This window comes from Stegodyphus dumicola, chromosome 4 (assembly GCF_044657685.1).
Source record: "Stegodyphus dumicola isolate Sdum_Otavi_A_Nest chromosome 4, ASM4465768v1".
Taxonomy (NCBI): domain Eukaryota; kingdom Metazoa; phylum Arthropoda; class Arachnida; order Araneae; family Eresidae; genus Stegodyphus; species Stegodyphus dumicola.
The window spans coordinates 90,609,511-90,631,987 of record NC_140771.1 but is presented as its reverse complement, the minus strand read 5'-3'; the positions used below and the strand labels follow the sequence as shown (position 1 = coordinate 90,631,987).

The following is a 22,477-nucleotide window of genomic DNA, read 5'->3' as shown; positions in this document are numbered from 1 at the left end:
TTTCGCTCATAAAATTACCTTCTGCTCCTGTATCGATGAGGGCTTCTACTGTTACATCGCCAACCAGGACTTGTATAATTGGTAGATGTGAGTTTTTTACGATGACCGTATTTAAACGTCTTTTTGAGGTTTTTTTTTAAACTTCCGGGGTCTGGACCCTCGGTTTCACAGGCCCCTCTACTCGTTTAAAGCTTTCCTTTCAACTTCTGCCTTCTGGGTACGCGGATGTTTGTTTTCGAATTTCCTTTTTGGGCCTTGACCTTCGAGGTTCGATGAGTTAGCTTGATAGCTCTTTCCCCCATAAGAGTGGTTTGCATTTCTGGTTTGCTCATTTGAAGATTGCCTTCGGGTACTTTGAGAATACGATGCCCCTCTAGCTTTCTCCGCTATTCTGGGATTTTGAAACTTCACCGCCAATTCGAAGAGCTCCTGCAATGTGCTTGGGTTTCTAATTTCGAAGTAGTCTTGAACAGCAAGTAACAATCTTGGTAAGATTATTTCAATAATCTCCGCGTCGGGTTTCTTCCCATACAGCATATCCGTCAGCTTAATTTTTCGCAGAATGAAGTCCGTCAACTCTTCTATATCCCGTTGATAGAAACTATATAGTTCGGCTTCTAGCCTTGCTCGATCTTTCACTATGGGGAAGGCCTTTACTAACGATTTTTTGAAATTTTCAAATGTATATGTCTGACTTCCAAATTCCCCTAATAAAAATTTGCCTATATTCTTCCACCATAGCGCGGCCTGTCCTTTTAGTGCAGATGTGGCGATGGCAACGTTTTGCCTTTCAGGCATAGGATAGAGCTGAAAGTGATTTTCTAGGCCTTCTAGAAATATCGCCACCGAATTTTTTCCGTCGAAATTGACGTTTGGCTTAATTGACGCTCTCAACGTCTGGACCAGGTATCCAAATCCTTCCAATTGGCTTGCCATTTCTTGGTGTTGTCCCGCGTCTTCCATCCGATTTTCGGCCATTTCCGTTAGACAAGTTTTCTGGCGCCAATGTAGAGTTGCGCGCCTCCAACCTGCACGCAACAAAGTGGTGACTGCTGAAACTGGAAATTAGACAGAGTCTTGCGAAGGGTTTAAGTCCCTTTTGATTCAACTTAAGAAATTACAATTGCGTGCTCTTGACGCTCACAAACTACGCCGACCCGGCGGTAAAATAAAAATAAGAACCTGAAAAGAAAATAATAACAAGACTCTAACTACGAGGCTCTCTAAACGTAACTAACCTCACCGCGTTTTACAATACCGCTGCTAATTTAGCAAACTTTGAATATCACGTTGAACGATTAACAATTCTCCGAGGCAAGCACACAGTCCGAAACGCGGAGTTCTTCAATTTCTGCCTAACTACCTCCGCGCTCGTGAAGTAAGAAAGCACATCTCGAACTCGTTTCCTTTCTATTTAACTCAGAATACTTCCGCTGATAATTTGAATCCTTGCGCGTTCTACTAAAATTTACATACTCTGGCATTGGCAGTTCCAGGGGAAAGTAAGGCTTGACAGGAAAGATAGTTTAAACTTAAAATAAATGTTAGTTAAAATAAATATAAACCCTACAATCTATAATATGTAAATCAAGGTAGACTACATGATGCTGTTCTGTATTTGTTTTATTTAGTTTTAAGCATGCAGGGCAGATATTAGCTACTTCTATTTTGTTGTAGTTATTAAATGCAATGACATCATCAATATATCTATAGATGTGTTGGTAAAATATATGTGCTTCTGTACTGAGTGAACGGACATAGGTCAATTCTTTTGTAAAAAGGAATAATTCACAGACAGAGCTTGAAAAATTATCCCCCATTGGGATTCCCTGTACTTGTTTATAAATGCTATTGTCAAATTGAATAAAATTATTGAAGAGCACGCTGGAGAAGAATAGTTGCCATTTTTCGTTGCTGAGAATGGTAGAAATTTGCGGAAGTAAATCTGGAAGAGCTAGTAAACTTGTAAAAATTTCTTCAAGAGGTAGAGAAGTATAGAGGTTTTCGAAGTCGTAGCATTGGATATGGTCTGTTTTAAGTGAATTCATAGTTTTAAGAACTAGTTCGTTACTAGAGATCATCCAATTGCAATGCAGACCCTCAAAATCATAGTTATTAACTAGGTCACCTATCATACGAAGTTTTTGTGCAAAGAGACAATCTATTTCTTTGAGATAACTTTTGGTACTATTAACTATGAACCTGAATTTTATTGGAGTCTTATGAAATTTAGGTAAGGCATAGAGATTGGCAAACCTGTTGTTATATTTCTGGGATGGTATTTTTAGCCTTTTATTTAGTGCTTTAAATTTATTGAGAAGAATCTTAGTACTGATAGTGATTTTTTGGTAAGTGCAGGTGTTATTTAACTCTTTATGCAGAAGGTTGAAGTAGAATTGTTGTCAAATAACACTAAAATTGTTGCTTGCTTTGTCAATCTTCGTGATGATAAAGTTATCTTGCAATTTTTGAATTAGATCCTCTAGACGTTTTTTATTGTGTAAAGAGTTGAAAAAAGGTGACTTGAACAGCAAACGTTGAAATTCTTTAATTAGTGCAGCTTTCCATTCAAGAAAAGTTGTAGTGGGTAAATTGGATCTATTACTAGCTAAAATAATAAATTTATCAAGAGCATTATTGAATTGTTTGAGGCAGACGTGTTTATTAATACCGAAAGTAGGACGAAATTTAGTGCCAAGTTGCAAAAGGGTTCGTAATTCTACATCTTCAATGATATTAAGATCTCCAGTAATAACATGTTGGTGCAAAGGATCGACATATTTTTTGTAGACAGTCAATTGGCAATTACATTTGCTATTATCTTGTATAAAGTGGTGGTTGATAACTAGTTGACCTAAGGTTTTTTCAAATTTAAAACAGGGTTTAATTTGAAGTGGTTGGTCAGGAAGCAAGTGCTGAAATTTTTTAAAAATGCTAGGTATTTTTAACTTATCGTAAGAAGGGTGTTTGAACTGAATAGTACAAAAACGTTTTTTCTGAAAAAAATTACTGTTCTTTAGTTTAAAATTGCAGAAGTCTCTAATCAGATCCTTGACTATTTTGAAGCATTGAGAAGGTTGATTTACTGTTTTTATCAGATTCCATAAGGTAGTATTCTTAAAGGTATGAAGAAGTTTTATGGCATTTTTTGCGAATTCTTTATGTTCAAGGTAGGAAATAAGATTGTGAATAATTAATTTCAGATCTTGTGTTGAAAAATTTTTTTTTTGTTTTTGGTATCACCTCCTCTAGATCCTCTGGTAGTAGTATTGCTAAAAAATCTGAATTGTCCATATATAGAGATTTCTTGCTGTCTATTGGTGGTATTGCTAAGACATGCATTCAGTCCGTAAGGATAAAGTGACTTTTTTTGAAGTATGTAAATCGATTCCTTAAACAGTCTAAGTTTGCTGTTTGGAACAATATCAAGCACGTTTATTTCTTTGTTATTAAAATTATGTAAATTATAATGTTCAAGAATTGCTGTAAGCTGATAATCTTTGGTGCTATTATTGTTTTTATTTTTAAATTTTTTTATACGAGATCTATGGTTATTAATTCTGAGGTTGAGAGGGTTTTTTGTTTGACCTATATACGTGAGAGAACATTTTTTACAGGTAATTTGGTAGATGCAATTTTAAGTCTTTCAAAGTGATTGTGTTTTACTTGAAGTAGAAGGAGGAGGAGGAGTAGCATTAGCCTTACAGGTTTTTCAAAGCTGGTTGCTTAACTTAATTATTTCTATGTGATTTATCTGAGCCAGTGATTGAAAGTAAAGAGGGAGCTAGCCTGCTTTATAGTGTTTTTTGGGAGGAAAACTAACCTATCATGAAAGTGGAACTGTAAACAGTTTCCGGCAACTTATAAGCTAAAGCTTAAAAACCTAAAAAACTAAAAACATCAGAACTTACTGAAACTTTTTGCGCTTATAGCTGCGAAAAAGAAATAATATATCAAGCAAGGTAGTTATTACAATACTGAATGACCAATTTGGTCTAGAAAACATCTTGCGCAATATGCTGCAAAATAAGTAAATTAGAAATTGTAGTAAGCTCGCCTAAAAGTTACCAGGAGCTGTTGCTCCAAAACGTTCAACACGTTTTAAAAAATTAATACATATGAAAATCAAACCATTTAACAGGTAAAACATTAAAAAAACAAAATCAGATAAAAAAAGTAAGCGGAAAATGGTAAATTAGCAGAACTCGACTTCCAAACTGGCTTTTCAAGGGAAATTTTTTTGGTTTGAACGTCGAATCAAGCTAACCCCATTACGCGTTTCGCCGAAACAGACAATTGAAACTTTTTCGCTACAAAATTTTGAGCATAAATGCTTGTTTTACTATGCATAAAATGTTCTAAAAATTTTTAAGTGTTTAGGTGTGATATACTTTTATAATGAAATATTTAAAATCACTCTTTCATATAAGCAGATGAAATGTTCGTTTCATTAATGTAATCTAGCGGATGATCTAGAAAGATAATCTGGATAATTAAAAGCAGCGAACAGTACGTTCACTTGGTCATTAAGCACATTTTTTTAAACGCAGGAGATCTGAAAAATGACTCAAAACTGAGACCTCTTGAATACACGTCGAGGATGCTTCCAATTACACCACAAAGGCATGCGGAAAGTAGGAAGAAAATACTTTATATATGTACTTCCTATTTTAAGGGGCGGCCGATGATTAGGAGACCGGGACCCGATAGCCAAATCCTGGTGGTGACGCATTATTGTCCCCCACGTTTTTTTTTTTTAAGCCCAAAGAAGCAATATGCCCAGAAGGACTATTAATCTCGCTTTGGCATTTTGCTTTCTTCAGTATAAACGGCAAAACACTTTTTAAATTGTTGCCACCAAATATTAGAACCTTGCATTATATTTAAAGAAATTAAATAATGAAGAATTTGCATAAATGTGTGTATCTTACTCGCATTGTGATAAAACAAGGGTACATAGAGCCATGTCTTCCCCGAATTAGGGCACCTGGAAGCCCATATTCACCTGGAAGCCTGGAAGTTCTGAAGATATGATGTTTTAAATATTTTGTGATATTGCTGTTGAATTGAATTTTAAGGTTTAAGTGCGAAGAACATGATATTTAATAAATAAAGGCAACACACAAAAGGTTAAAAAACGCCCCTTTGAGAGTAATATAAAATATGAAAACTTTCAGATTTCTTTTTTATTATTATTTTAGCTCAAAAGAGCGTTAGTCCAGATGCGCTATTAGCCTCGAAACGACATTTTGCATAGGTTCACTGTAAACAGCGAATCACATTTTACAATTTTGCCACCCAATATTATCGCCCAGTGTTATATTTAAAGAAATTAAATAATGAAGAATCTGCATGAATGCATGAATATTTATCGCATTGTGAAAAAAAACAACAGCACCAAGAGCCATCAAATTTTTAATAACGTAGTCTTTCAACCGAACTTGGAAGCACGAATTTTGAAATTTGAATTAGTGTTATTGTTTATTTCAAATTTATATTAACGAATTTTTGATTTACAAATTCAACGATTTCAAAATATGGCAGCAACTGTACAGAAAAAACATTTTTGTCTCTGCGCACGAGACTGTTTTATTGGAAATTCTAAAAATATGCCGTTTTTAAATATTTTGTGATACTGCTGTTAAAGGAAACACACAAAATGTTAAAAAAAACAAACCTTTGGACATAGTTTAAAATCCGAAAGACTTCATATATTTTTTAGCCCAAAGGGCGTTAGCTCAGAAGGGCTTTTAATTTCGTTTTGCCATTTTGCGTCGAAACCTTAAACGTCCGTTAAACTTTTCAGATTGCTGCCACGGAATATTATCCCCCCCCGCGTTATATTTAAAGAAATTAAATAATGCAGGATCTGCATAAATGTATGTTAGTTTTTCGCATAGTGATAAAACCAGAGGTACCTACAGCCATCAAATTTTGAATTACGTAATCCACCCCGAAATATATGCATCTGGAAGTCCTGATTTGAAATATTTGTTTTATTACCGTTTTCATATCTTGCTAATATTTTAACGAATTTTTGATTAGCAAACTCAACGATTTCAAAGAGAGCAATGGGAACACTGTTGTTGAATTTTATGTTTAAGTGCGAAGAACATGATATTTTAGTAAATAAAGGTAACACACAAAACGTTAAAAGAACATCCCTTTGGGCGAACTGTAAAATCTGAAAGCTTTCATATATATATATATGTAATATACTCAGGAGCAGAAATTTTGATGGCGTAGAAGTGTTGATCCATAATGACTAGATTTCACATAATCATAATCCTTCAGGTAAGTTTCTTGTTATGACAGAATATCACAAAATAAACCTTTTACATAATCATTACTTATAATTAAATGTAACGCACATAAATATTTATGATACTAATTTCCATACTAATAAATTATATTTTAACTCCATAAATATAATAGTAGCAGTTTTCACCGTTATTATCTTTCATTTACGATTCCTGATTTTACCAAACTGGAAGGCCTCGCAATACTTCTAAACAAACATATCCATCAATATGGCTGTCCTCTTGAGCTAATCAGTGTGTTCTCTGCACTGGTGGCCCAGGGTACCTAGGCAGTTACATGAAAAAGCCTCCGTTCCTTGCATAAGGTAACTGGCCTTTGAGAACTGCACTAATACATTCCACAATAAAAAAGTATAATAATATAAAAAAATTACACACACTCATAAAATGAGAGCCTCCAACATTATCTTACATGAAGAGGGTAAAAGAAACAACTGAACAGAGGTACTTATAGGCCTCTGTTTAGGAACCAGTAATCCTTTAACATACTCTATACTTGACACACAATCACACATAAATTTTAACATGCATTTACCATAATTTCATATTATCCGTACTAATTTCACTTTTTTTATTTCTACTTCATTTTTAGAATAATTATAAAATTCGTATTCAAAATTTTCAACAAAATTTCAAAAACATAAAAACTTATCTTAATAGCCTTCCCTAAAAATAATTCATAATCTAAGAATTCTTTACTTTCTTTACTAAATTATTTGAATTTAAATTTCTAATACAAGTGTTATTAAATTAGATGTCTTTATATCACAGTCTTCATTTTTAATGTCCAATTTATTGAGGAAAAAAATATGAGTTCCCAATATACGCAAAAGCAGAAGCGAAAATAATTTTCTGGCATCTACTTTAAGTGTACATTTAATCCCGTAAGTGTGAATTTATTCGCATAAGAGCTGGATCAAGATATGCAGTTCGATGACCTTGAAAGCACTGGAATAATATGAAACGTTAGCAGTCCGAAAACATTCCTCATTTTAATGTAAACAAACGCTGAAATTATTTTGAAAGGCTGGCACTAGATTTCATTTTTAAGCACTCGCAGCAAATCTATTATTCGATTTTTTCCCACATTTTTATATTGCTGTTTAAGTTGCACTTATTAAATCACCGCACATGCTGGATTAAATTTCGAAGCATGGATTTTTTACTTTAAAAACACTTGTTTTGAAACAATTCGGTGTAGTTGACTTCCTGATACCAGGTTGCGCACACAGATTGACGAAGCCGTACATACATTGAAGATACAGACATTAATTAACTAATTCGCTTTCACAGTCGTAGCCACAATTTGGGTGATAACACTTCTGTGAAGCACAGGCACACCTCGATGATTTAAAACACTTTTTTTTTTTCTTCTAAACATTTCAGAGATGGCTGTACAATTCGTTTTCACTGACGTTAGCACTTTTGGAGTTGAAGGTACTCGATATCCATTATGGATTTCCGTTTCACACGGAAGTTTGAGGAGATGGTTGGTTATTGCAGGCATTTCTATTGGAATTCCAACGCACAAGACATGCAGCCTGTCGACTCAACTGTAATATATTCAGAAGCAGGAATTTTGATGGCGTAGAAGTGTTGATCCATAATGTCTAGGAAATTGGTGAAGACAAATTAAATCTTCAGTTTTATTTTCAGCAACATGTTGCGGCTACACACAAGTCGCCACATTAAATGTTCTTGTTCCAAAAGGCTTACATTTTTTATATCTTTGTAGCAAGAAAGCAGCAGCAGACATACAGCAGTCTTGCTAGGCCAACGCGTGGAAAGCAAGTGCGTAATGTTCAGGATGAAATCTTACGTCAAACTGAGTTAGTTTTGGTTCTCAAACCGTTTTGATTGAATAGTTAATATTGCTGTAAAATTATTATTCGCTGCTTGAGTTTTAGTTATTAGTAATTTACATCACCAGAATTACGTTAATTGTCATATGACATAGATTTTCTCGAAATGACGCAGTGCAAATAGATGTTGCTATTTTTAGAATAGAAAATGGAAATTAATTTACGCTGCTAATTAAATCTTTCACATATTATTTATTTTTCTTACATATATATATATATATATATATATATATATATATGCGTTTTTACTTCCTTGTACGAAGTAAAAAGGAAGTATTGTAATCGCGAAAAGTTTCAGGCAGCAAATTTCAACGAAAATATCCATTTTGACCGCTATCGAATGCAATTTAACGATGTTTATACGAGACATCTATACGTAAAGACAGAATAAAACACTCTTTTTCTCCAAAAAAAAATTATAAAACTGCTTTAAAATGAATGTTGAAGAGAATTTTTCGTGGCGTCTGTACGAACGTATGTACGTACGTATCTCGCATAACTCAAAAATGAGTAGCCTCAGAACGTTGAAATTTTGTATATAGGACTTCTATAACATGTAGATGTGCACCTCGTATTTTGGTTGCAATCGGCCGCACCAAACGTATATAAATATATTTATAGATATATCCACTCTGTTACCCGGCTGAGTGATCTCAGTTTCTTTACTCGTATATGTTTGTAAATTGTACATTTTAGCTTTAAAAATGATTGAATTATGTTGTTTTTATCTTCTGGTTAAGGTTTTTATGCCTTTAGTAAATCTGTATGCAATATGTTTAGAATTATCAACAATTTTAAAGCTGTTTAAGTGCTTTTAAACAGCAGACTAGTGAATTTGTTGCCAATCTAGAGAAATTTAGCTTCGCAACAACAAAGATAACGCCTTCATTTATTATTGCCAATTAAATCATGCTTAATTCTTTCTGGAATGTTTTCGAGGAAATAAGTGTTTAAGATTTACTGCGTCATTTTTAATACAGATATTTTGAGACTTTATGTATTTCTGCCTTGTCGCGAAGTAAGAACTGAATTAATTGAATGAGAAATACTGAATCGTCTGTGAAAATCTGTTTCTCTTTTCTTTTGTTTTCTTAATTTCTTTTATACATCGTTCTAGATATATTACAGTATTTGAATAGAACATGTGTCATGTGTATTAGATAATCCTTCAAATGGTATAAATTTTGTGCATTCTGAGTTATAATATGAACGAAATATAACGCTGTTAAGTGAACCTAGTGCCAGAGTGTCGCTATGGTAAACAAATATAGTGAATTTTAAAGAGTATTCTATTGTGGTTTATGCGCTATCGACAAAGTAGATTTAATTCAATCCAGTAAGTCTAAATGAAATGCAAGAAAACCTGCATATAATTTAATATTCCGTACAAGGAAGTTATGTGGTGTACACATCAGATGTTTTTTTAAATTAGGAGACGTGTGGAGTGCCCTCGCCGGGACTCGAACCTTGGACCTCTCGAGTAGGCTTAGAGTGTACTTCCAATTACTTCACAAAAGCATGCGGAAAAGCGGGGGAAAATACCTTATAACTTATTCAGTGAAAATTCTTTTCAGGAGGGCTATGGTTTTTAATCCCAATGGGTGTACCTAGGGATTAAGAAAGGGTTTTCCAACCGGAGGCAGTTCTTCCAAAAGAGGAGCAATATTGAGGTTTCAACAACGTATCTTGGATTTGAGGATTCGGAAACGAAATAAACTAGCCATGTCATGGTCGAAATCGCAAGACCGTAAATGTTAAACATAGGACTCATGTAAATGCAGCAAAACCGCTGGGCACGTTTCTTTATTTATATTTAATACATAAAATAAAATGCGTATGTTTACGAATTTGTAAATAATGTTGCGTGCGTACGTGTTCGTAATAAATTGAATGCACAAGTACGATGAAAAGTGAATAAAATTTATTCTTATCACAACAAATAAACAAAATTCTAAAATTTCCTCAGAGATATTTGTACAGTATCGCAATATCCCACAGTAGTTATATTTTAAACTACTAAAACGTTTTGCAGAACACAATTCAAAAGTACAGAGAAAGCTAATCCGATCTCATTGCGAATTCACTAAAATCAAAAGCAGCACTAAGCAAACAACTGCTAAAGAACCAAACTGAGATGTTTTCCTCTTGCTTTTATAAGCATTTTAAATGCACGAGAACATTCTTGTATTTTCTCAATTTTTCTGGATAGCAAGAGTACAATTACGAGATATCTATTTATTAAAATGTTAAATGCGCGTGCTCCTGTATTTAAATTTTTTCCCGGCTTAGCATGTTCTTCAAATAGGTCTCGTGCTGCATTGCACGGGAATATAAAACAATTTTGATTACAAATTCTACTAAAAATAGCTAAATAAATACAAAACCCGTAAGAGTAGTGTTTATTTTTGAATATAGTAAACTTATGCTTTAAACGTAAACTTTAAGCTTATGTGCCAAAAATTCTTAAGGATATTGACATTCTGACACATGATGAGAAGGAAGTAATAAAGAAAAAAAAATTAAGAACCATTCTTTTAACTGACGGATCAGTTTCTTACTTGCTTTGCGGAATTCAAAATTAAAATTCACAAAAAGATAAAAGAATACGTATTTGATATTATAAGATAGCCCACATAAGCATTCTTAAAGGTTATTGACACTCATAATGATTTAGAACAATATTTAGAATGGTAAAGTACTCGAGCCAGAGGCTCAAAAAGAACGGTAACGGAATAGGTTGCTAAGATAATTTGGATGTTCAACAAATAAGTTATATAGAATATTTTATTCCTTCGGTTATAATACATAAAATAAAATATAAATATGGCTCGTTCACAGACTTAATTACGGTTTCTTTCTGCATTATAAGCATACTTTTCATTTCCAAAAAATATTCATTGCTTTTATTAGACATAACCTTTCTTATGGGTGTCAAATGAAAATTGAAAACTTGTTTCATAGTCTTGCTTGAATCGGAAACAATCTCCTATTTTATCGACATCACACGAGCAAAATGTCACGCGTTAACTGGCCCTTGGTTCAATAAATTTCTTTATAGTGATTAAAAAGATTTCCCGAATGAGAAATATTAATTGTACCTTCTCCGGATTTCGAGCTACATATACCAGTTGGGTGTATTAAACATTTATACTACGACAGCACAATTATGAGAACGCTAAAAATTAAATTTCCTGACATTCCCCTTCATTTAAAGGGTGACTGGAGAAGGACCCTGTCGACCCGATCCATCTAGATACGAATTACAATATTATCCACTATATTTTATTTCAAAAGCGATTTTTAAATGTGAAAATCATAGAAAATCAACAATGTCTTGGCCACCATCCGAAGCATGGATCTTATTTTCCACTCCCCATCTGGCATGTCCCTTTTATCAACATCTATTTTATATGAATGTTGGAAGAGAAAGTTAGAAATTTAATCTATATCTATATATCTATCTATATATGTAATATATATATATATATCATGCTTTTTTAATATCATATATATTTATCATGCTATCTTAATAAATAAACACTAAACACTACAATGGAAAATGTATCCGTCAGTTGAGCAATCTAATGAAAAGCAATATATTTTTCATTCAATGCAGTTTCAGTGCAAGTTATTGTATGGAATTCTGAGCGCACCAGAAAACTAAGCAGCAGTTTCTGTGTCATGGATTTCTTTTTAATTTGAAACTGCTATTCATGTAATCAATTCTTCACAACTTAAAAGAATTTGGGAATTTTCCATAATTTGTTTCATGAAATAACTCTGTAAGTTAACCAAAAATACTTAGAAGTGGCGCTCTACAGTGGCGTTCGAACTAAAACGACGGTGAATGATGATTCTTCACCACTAGGATTTGGCGATAGGATTGGCCCTTATCCCCAGTCGCTCTTTAAAAGGGGGAGTATATAAGCTATTTTTTCCACCTTTCTGCATGCCTTAGTGGTGTAACGGTAGTACACCACTCGGCGTGTATTCCAGAGGTCCAGGTTTGAGTCCCGGCGAGGACATTTTTCACGTCTCCTGCTTCAAAATAACCTAATGACTCTACAAGGCAGATAGCCTTTTGTGTGCTTTGCCATAAACTAAACTTAAAACTAAAACCTGCAGTAGATTAATTACATTCTGTCACAAAAACTAATGCATGTCAAGATTTTTTTTGCATGTCAAGACTACAAAGACTAAAAGACTACAAATATAAAAATCGTCCGTTCAAAATCTCTTTTTCCCTTGTTCTTCATATATCGTGAAAGCCATGTTAAGGAGATTAATAAAATAAAAAATAAGTACTCAATACACTAAAATATAAAATATGAATCACTTGTTCTATTCAATTGTTTATATATTCCTCAGTTACAAAATATGTTTTGAAGGCATGTAATCTATGCAAAAAATTTACATGGCTTAGAATGGCCTTTTATAAAAGTTGAAACAGGAGGGTAGTGGATAACTTGCAAGTATCTGAAGTGAAACGAGATTGACATTCGAGGAATTTCAAGCTAATGAGAAAACGAAACTACCTTACATTAGCATAGATTTTAAATAATATTTTATTGACTTTAAGGAAGGCCAGAGATAAATCTCTCTTCTTCAAAAATAAAAAAATATTTGAAATGTTAAGAGAAGGAAAAACCTTATTTATAATGAATCAATGGACAGACGAAAGAAATACAAACATAGCGACATCTGCCTTAAAAAAAGTAATGAAATGGGAAAAAGCTGAGATGTAAGAGTTTGAAAGTTTTGGAAAGAAATGGATTTGAATTAATATAATTGACTAAAAAATTGATTTTTGTGAGTACGAAAGCTATCTAGTTTCCCAACAGAAGATGCTGTAAGGATAACTTTGGAGTCAATATTGGAGTTAAGCGGTGCACTATGATTACTTATCGAAAATGTGTTTGCTTTCCTTTTCCGAGTACACAGTTTCAACTCATTATTGCGCAGTTTTAGCGCTCCTTTAGTTAGTCTCATATATAAAAACCACACTCGTAAGAAATGTTAAAAAAGCCCAAGAATTAAAATCAGATGTGGATTTGAGTGACGAATTTTATTAATATCTTAATGTCCTGAAAACTGTACTTGTGGACAAACTGAAGCATTTTATAACAGACAGAATGATAAAATGAGATGAAAACAGGCTTCTTGTGGTTGAACTTTGAAATCGCAGTGCGGTGCGAATAGAAAAAAGCACAAATTGTTTAATTGAATTTTGTTTAACCAACAGACAGAATATTATACACCATAAGCAATACTGCTAAAATTAAGCTTTATTGCGAGTAATCGGGAAATAAAAATTTTATTTGTTTTATTATGCAAAGTACGCTAGGGCTATCTGCCTATGCCTTCGTAGATGATTTTTAAGTGGTACTGGCTCGTATCCCCATTATACATAGGGCTCGTTCCTCTGGAATCGGACCCAAGTCGAATTACCGGTGTTCAATGACTTAACTGCTTTCCTACTGGTGGGCTCAGAATGTCCGAAAAGGAAAAAAGATTTTATAAGATTGAATTTCAAAATTAGAGAGAATGGTAAAAGTAATAGAATTAATAGTTGACAAAATAATTTTTAATCTTCCTTACTACCGTTAAAATACGTCAATGTATAATCAACATTGTGAATCCAAAATATTGGGTTGTCTGAAAAGTCATGATGTATTTTTTCTATGTTCCTTTATTTGTGTAAAGAACAATGATCAGTCAGTAATATACTACTCGTTTTCTTTCATAACGTTTTGCTTCCTTTTAAAGAGTTTTTGAATTCCTCATTTGCAAAAGAATGTAGCTTTATCGACGAAAAGCTGAATAAAGTGCTGGTTTACGGGCTTGTTTTAATTTAATGTCATACCATGAATAAGTTTTGAAGACAGCGAAACATGTGAAAGTTTGACGGCACAAAATCAGGCGAGTGTGATATGTCTGGCAATACTTTTTATCCAAACTCCGATAATTTTTGTAGGTGATCAAACTTGTGTGTGTCAGGTGATCAGACGTTATCGGAATGGAATGCAGTTTCTATACGATTAATGAGATATGGAAGTTTCTGGAAGATAGATTCTTTGAAACTGTCCAATTGGCGACAGCACATATTCGAGCTGATCTGTCATCTCATTAATAGGAGCTTGGAAACAAGACCACACACATATTTGATCACAGACAAAAATTATTGAAGTTTAGATGAAAAGTATTGCCACGCATATTCTATTTGCCTAATCTTGTGCCCTCAGACTTTCACTTGTTTCTCTCTCTTCAAAATTTCTTTCGTGGTATAACATTCAATTCAGATGAGGCCGTAAATCATCAGCACCTTGTTCAGCTTTCTGCCGATAAAGCTAATTTCGTTTGCGAATGAGAAATTACAAAGCTCATTAGAAGAAAGCAAAACATTATCGAACTAAACAGGCCATATACTATTGATTGATCATTGTTCTTCATATAAATAAAAGACTTTTGAAGAACATAGAAAATATGGGTTATGAATTTTCAGATAACCTACAAAAGACAGCTTTTCAAGTAGTTTGACTTCAAACTAATGCGTGGAAATATCAGCAAGTACTGCACCGAAGGAATTATTCGTAATAAATGCTTGGCGATAGCAATTATTCAGGGATCCGAAATTAGTCTAACTAAGAGAAACTTGAAGAATTCCAAATTTTTAATTATTTTAATGGCATTGCTTAATTAATTTACAGTTAGATTAAACAAATTTTAATACGTCATTCTATGGAAGAAATGGTATTATTAAGTGTATTTAGTTGTGGATTATTTTTAAGAGTTTGTAAGGTATTTCTCCCGCCTTCCTAGCGAACCTTCGTGGTGTAGTAATCAGCGCACTGAGCCGGTATTTCAGAGGTCCGTGGTTCGATTCCCGGCGAAGTCATTGCTAATTTTTCATCTCTCTGGCTTTTCCAATTAACCTAATGCCTCTACAGTGGCGCCCGAACTAAAAGGTTTGTGGATGATGACTTTCCACACCCAGGGTTTGGCGATTGAGTCACCTAAAAACTCCAGTCGCCCTTTAAAAGGGGGAGTATGTAAGGTATTTCTCCCGCCTTCCTAGCGTGCCTTCATGGTGTAGTGGTCAGCACACTGAGCCGGAATTTCAGAGGTCCGTGGTTCGATTCCCGGTGAAGGCGTTGCTAATTTTTCATCTCTCCGGTTTTTCCAATTAACCTAATATCTCTACAAGAATCAAACGTAAAGTTTCCCATTTTTTTAATTCGCGCTTTCTGTATTTCGTAGACATGCTAAGCAGCTGTCACTTTAAGATGTATAACTAATGAACATTATGTACTAACTAATGAACAGATGTATAACTAATGAACTGATGTATAACTGATGAACTAATGAACTAATGTTCTGTCAACTAATGAACAGATGTATAACTAATGAACAGCCATTTAAACTAATAATATAAATCATTTAAATCATCAATATAAATCATTTAAATGGAGATATCTATTTAAACCTATTTCCTCACGCAAATTTTAGTACTTTTATTTCATTTGATCTTTTGAAATTTATGAAACAGACTTTACTTTCTGGACAAATTAAGAATTCGAACATGACGTTTTAAATTAAAATCAACATGCATCATAACCACGAAAATGATAGCTACATTTATTTAAGAAATTAAATAATCATGATAAATTTAATTAATATTTGCAATAGGAATGACTAAACATTTTAATCAATATTTTAATTTACGTGATTTACTGAGATAAATTACTTAAGAGCTTTGAAGAGATGCTGTTGTGGAAAACGTTCTAAAGGAAAGTTATTATCATGCGCATTAAATATGATCCACAACCTTAAGATTTTGTATATGCATTCTGTCGAGAAGCTGGGAACAGAAAGATGACGAACAACGAGCGTTCGATGTCTTTCCTGTGCGATCGTTGGTTGACAAAGAAAAATAGATTTATTTTAAATTTTAAAAAAATTGAATACGAGGTTGCAATATATTTCAGGGAAAATAATTATTATTTTTGAAAATTATATCTAGGTCCTAAATTTAAAATGATGGAGAAATGTAACCTCTTTTTTTTTCTTTTCTCCATTGTTTTATGAATATATTTATAAATAAAACTAAAAAAAATATACTTCAGCTTAACACCACCAACGGAGCAATCGACCTACGGGAGTAGATAGTACGAGATGTACAGATATGTTGGTCGGGTTGGCCTCTCTGGTGAAATCAAATTCATGACTTAAACTTGATCCTGATGTCAAATCTGTTTGCAGCTCAAGAAGCTGCAACTCACTTGCTGGAAGGAAGAATTCGCACTGGCATCAGCGTAAATACTTAAGATTGTAAAAAGTTTTTTTTTTTTTATTTTAATCTTGTTAACTGGAGAAATAAATATCAAGCATTTCAGAATTTCTTAACTTTTTGTAAGCTTTATGAGACAGTAAAACGCAGAATAGCGTTCATATGAAGATTATTCACGATACGAATTTATTTGAAATTATAAACGCTCTAAGACGAGGGACCAGAGAACATGATAAAATGATAATGGTGATGTATTAGAATAAGATTTATTGTAGAAAATTCAAAGAAATTTCTCCCTTTTGTAAGTCAAATAAAATATTCATATTCAGTAATGAGAAGGTTAGGAAGGAAGGAATATTAAACGCTATTCACAGATGTATAGTAAGGATAAGCAAACCGAAATTTTTATCCAGTAGTAGTGATTAAATTTAATGTGCATAAAGATTATTTTTATCGACGGACAAGCTTCACTGCTTCGTTTTTAATTATTTTATTAAGAAAAACATTATATACACATACTTACAGTGAAGAAAAATACAATTTAATTGTAAGCTTCGGATTACAGTAATTGCTCACTTCAGACTGGTTAAAATTTCCTTTTAACTCTACCTGCCTCAATCGCAGGTAGTGATCCATTGGCGAGATTCATTAGCGTAAAAATGCGCCAACATCCCACCCGGCCTTGCCATGTTCACATGCAAGAACTTGACATAAGTTTAATTATGAAATACTAATATTAAAGTTTCGGTTATTCATGTAAACAAGTATAAAAATGTGTATAGAAAAATACAAAATAAATTACAGAATTATTGAGAAAAATAACTTTTAATATATAATTAATAACTGAGTAACATAATACACAATTTATTACAGCTATTTTATTAATTGTCCTTTTAAAGTTCCCTGTTTGGGTACCAACTTTTACAACACGGATTTTCCTTTCAGAACCGTGGTACAATGATGTTATTCGTCCGGAACGCCAATTGTTAATTGGCAGAAAATATTCTTTAATCAAAACCATTTGGCCAACCATTAGATCATTTTTTGCAACCATCCATATTGACCTAGCTTGTAAAGTATTCAAGTAATCGGACTTCCATTTTTTCCAAATAAGTTGTACGGTTTTTGTTGTTTTTTGCCAACGACTTAAGCGGTTTTTCCTTAAATCTGTCAAGATATGGCTCAGAAATTGTTGTTATAGGTCGCCTTATCAAGATATGACCTAGTGTCAGAACTTCGAGACTTTTCAAATCACTAGCAAGAGGAGTAAGTGGTCTCGAATTTAATATTCCTTCTATTTGAATGGCAATCTTTTCGAATTCTTCGTAAGTGAAATGAAAATTCCCAATCGTACGTTTAAGATAGAACTTCACCAATTTTATCCCAGCTTCCCACAGTCCACCGAATTGACGATTTGGGTGGAATAAAATACTAATTTATACTTTCTTGTGAAAAATAATTAGCTAATTCTTTGTCTGGGAAATTAATGAGCTTATAAGACTTTTTCAATTTTGAATTAGATCCAACGAAGTTAGTAGCATTATCTGTGTAAATTTTGAAACATTTGCCATGTCTACTTGTAAAATGTTGGAGTGTTGCAATTAAAGCATCGGAAGTCAAATCTGTTAATGTCACAAGATGGATGGCTTTTGTTGCGAAACATATAAAACTTCAAATAAACAATTTACTTAGAATACCCTTACACTGATTTTTAAATTTCACTAAATAAGGACCACATAAATCAATACCTAAAATAGCAAATGGAAGTGAAATACTAAATCGTTCACTAGGTAAATTAACCATAATTTGTGAAAAAAGAGTGGGATATCATTTAAAGCACGCTACACATCAATGTACTGTTTTATGAGCGAAACTACAGCCACCTAAACTCCAAAATTTTAAGCGCACTGCATTCAGCAGACTTAGTCGTCTAACATGAAATAATTTCCTCTGCAAACCTTCAAAATAAATTTTACTTAATCTTGAAGCCGTATGTTAAATAGAAGGATGTCTTTGAGAATATGGCACAAGATATATCAACAATCAGACATTCATTATCATAGCGAGATTCCAAAGCAGTGTACAAAGATTCAGAATTATCAAAGTTACTTGCTAAATACTTAGCATCATTTTTAGTAAGACAAAATCTCAGATAATACAATTTCTGCGAATGTCTCAGCTGAACATTATTTATAATTAAATCATCAAATTGATTTTTAAATTAACTAAATTCTTCATATTCTGAAATTTCAGGCAAAACTAACGGTGGAAATTTAGTTTTGATTTGAAAATTTTCATCTAAATTACTTTCAGCAACATTTACTGCTTTTGCAGAATTTAACTTACTGTGAGAATCAGGGCCTGATTTACGTATAAGCTACACAAGCTATAGCTTAGGGACCCCACTTTTCTTTACCCCCCCCCAAAAGTATAGTATAAATAGTATTAAAATTTATTATAACAGGCTTGTAAAGAGCGCCCTATCTCAAATAGCTTAGGGCTTTATCAAGTGTAAATCTGGCTCTGGTAAGAATTAATGAAAATTTCAGTTCTTATCTCTAGTTTTTCCAGACGATCATTCACATTGGTTTAAGTCGTCATCATCTGTCATATCACTTCGTGCGTAGCACGCGCTTCGTAGCTAATCAACTTTCTTTTGAAGAGCTTGAATGTTTTTTAGTTTAAGTTCAACCAACTCCACATCATTATCTGCAGTTTGCACAAAAGTTTCATTCCCCTTTAGAGATGCTTTGCTTTTCATTAGTATATCCATACCGCTGGAGTAAGCTCCACGCATGACGGAGCCAGATGATTAAATTTAATTCTCTTAAAGATTATTTTTATCGACGGACAAGCTTTACTGCTTCGTCTTTTAATTATTTTATTGCGAAAAACGTCATATACAAATATTTACAGTGAAGCAAAATACAATTTAATTGTGAGCTTCGGATTACAGTAATTGCTCACGTCAGACCGGTTAGATTTCCTTTTAACTCTACCTGCGAGGAGCCCACCAGCGGCCGAGCGGTAAATTCGCTGAACACTGGTAGTTCGGTCCGAGGTTCGAATCCCGCGAATGGGCTGGCTGCATGGGTGTTTTCGTGGTTTTCCCCATGTGTAACGTGTATACGAGCCAGTTTCCCTTAGAAAGTTAGAAAGGTCCTCCACGAAGGCATCCACCTCATTAGGCAGATAGCCCTAGTGTGCTTTGCCATAATTGAATACACCACCACTACCTGCGAGGAGGCATGCAAATTCGCGAGATTCTTTGGCGTAGAAATGAGCCAACGACTAGTTTGAATTATTCAAGAGTTTTTTCAAGAAATTTAGAAAATTAGATGATCAGTTTTGAAATTAAACAACGAAAGATAGCTTACAGACTCTTTTTTTAACTTAGAGGTCGAAGACAATCTTTAGTCTTTTGATTATTTTAGAATAAAACAGGTCTGCTGTAAAGGAAGAAAAATGTTAAAAATGTTACCTGGCAAATAATTATTCATTTCAGCTTTCAAAAACAACTGGGTAAATAATTATATCTTAATGCAGATTTCTGCTGTTTGAAATTTTGAAAGTTCATTGTTATTCGAGAATAAGGTTGTGGTAACAGAAAAATATCAAAATGAAACTAGATACTTCCAAACTACTCCCTGTCGTAGAACTGAGATTCGAAGGATTAACAGATCACATTCTTGAACGAATATCCTTCACCTTTGACGAAATCGGTGACTGGCTAATCTGTATGTGCCATAACGTGGTCAACCGTTAAGATATACTGAGATTAGGCAATATTCCGAAATTCATCATTTATGCTGAGATCTCAAACATATTTTTTCCATAAATATTTCCTATCCATGGCTAGTGTAAAATGGTATTATGTGCAGCAGCCTAGAACGCTACAACATAATACCATTTTACGTAAGCCAGTGTTTTCTTTTCTAAAGAAGGAATGACAAATGTACCCGATGGTCTCTAAATTAGAAACACAGCGTATTTCATGCAGTGAGCTTGTCGTAGAATAAAAATAGGCACACTCTCCATGTGGCCAAACATGATTTCTATTGTACTAAGAAAGCCTAGTTTCCAATTGAGGGATATACATGAATGGTCATCAAGTATAAAATTCTTTCAGTATTAGCCCACTATTTCCCGCAATACGCCTTCATAAAGAGGTGAAGAAGAGTTTTTGTAGAGAAAATAATATACTCATGATCCTAAGTATAATCAAAAGCACGGTTTTGAGAAAGTGGCGTTACATTTACTCAATCTTGACCTGATCTTCTGTCTATGTTATTAGTTGACAGGTGACAGATTACGGAGCGCAGAGACACCTAGCTGCTACCAGATGATAGCAGGAATTGTGTCCGTTCTCCTATCAGTAATTTATTGCAAAAAAAGATTAACATGGGCAGAAAGAAAAAAGCAAGGGTAGATAAATGATGCATCACAGATGATTTTTTTTTCATTTCTTAATGATTACCCTGTTAACATGTTTAGAACTGTATCTATAAAGTGCATTTATCATCTTTATATAAATGAAACAGTTGGCCTACTTGTGCTTGGGATTGGCCACTCTCAAGAGTGCCAGTTATTGAAGATAACGTTCAATTAAGATGCTGTCTTAATTGAACATATCCAGCTGTCTAAGTTAATATCCCCACCGTCATATTTTATGACCAAAGCTGATTATGCGAAATCATATTAAAGCTATTTGATCATAAGCGCTAATTTGAATTCAAAAGCCATAAAGTCGTAAAATTATGACTTTCCGCTGCTGTGTAGATTGCAACTTTTCACCATTTTTACGTCAAATGAATACTTACATTTGTCATCAAAATGCATATATCACCCTGTTTTCCAGTTTATTTATTAAGTTATTTCCATTTACCTTAACAAATATATTTGTTACTTTAATCTTGACCACTGTGAAAGATTGTTTTAAATTCTACATTTAAAAAGGGGAACAAAACTTTGTTGAAAACCTCAGTAACATTTCTTAAATTATCATATCCATTATTCGCGGAATGGATAATAGCACTGAATAGCAGTAGTTTGTCACGGATTTGAATCTCTATTAGTGGGCTGACTGCATGGGTATGTTCATTATTTTCTCCATGAAAATACAGTCTATTTTCTCTCTGGAATTCCTCCACGACGATTTTTCTCCCCTTAAGCCCTAATATGCCTTTCCATGATCAAATGATGAAACCCTAAATAATTTCGTGTGATTTCTTAAAAGACTCAAAATTTATCTTATATAACTATTGGATGTTCATTACATCAGGAAAACTTGTTATAGTTTTTTAATTTTATCAAAATGGTGAGAATATATTTTTTCTTCTAGAATAGACATTTGAAATTATAGAATAATGTGAAAGTCACTTCTATATTACGTTATAAGGTATTTCTCCCGCCTTCTTGGCATGCCTTCGTGGTGTGGTGGTCCGCACGCTGGGCGCGTATTCCAGAGGTCCGCGGTTTGATTCCTGGCGAAGGCGGTTGTTCATTTTTCCTCTTTCCTGCTTCCTTATTACCTAATGTCTCTACAAGGTATTATCAGAAACATAAAAATGCTGAACTATTGCGTTAACTGTTTGAGACTGTTCGAAACACTTCGAGAAATCTCGTATTTTAGAGACCGATCAATATTAAAATTTATTAACTACTGCTTATATAAAGTACGGTGTACATAAGGTTCACCCTTCTCCTTAAAACCCATATATCCGTTGAATTCATAATTACAGAAAGATTTTCGTCCTTGAGGCATTAACTGAATTCCTAAGTTCTCTAACTTATAAAATCATTGAACATCTGGTATTCAAAGACTTTTATTCTTCAAGATTTCCATTCATAAACTGTTTTCAGTTGTTATTTTTATTATTCAGTTCGTTCCATTAATAAATTCCGAAAAGCGGTTGATAATATGATTTCTTCTAAATTTATAAATTATTCTTTCCATATAAATTCAAACTCAAATACATAGCCTTTAGTTTGAATGAACATAAGTATGT

At 33.4% G+C, this 22,477-nt stretch overlaps 1 protein-coding gene and 1 non-coding gene across 10 annotated transcripts in view; both read left to right on the top strand.

Annotated features, from left to right (window-relative positions):
• LOC118183570 (neuronal acetylcholine receptor subunit alpha-7-like) overlaps window positions 1-22,477 on the top strand; it is a 999,128-nt gene that overhangs the window by 774,421 nt on the left and 202,230 nt on the right. The gene's annotated exons all lie outside the window — the stretch shown is intronic.
• Window positions 15,261-15,333, top strand: TRNAS-GGA (transfer RNA serine (anticodon GGA)). Its single transcript has one exon. It is a non-coding gene; the product is annotated as a tRNA-Ser (tRNA).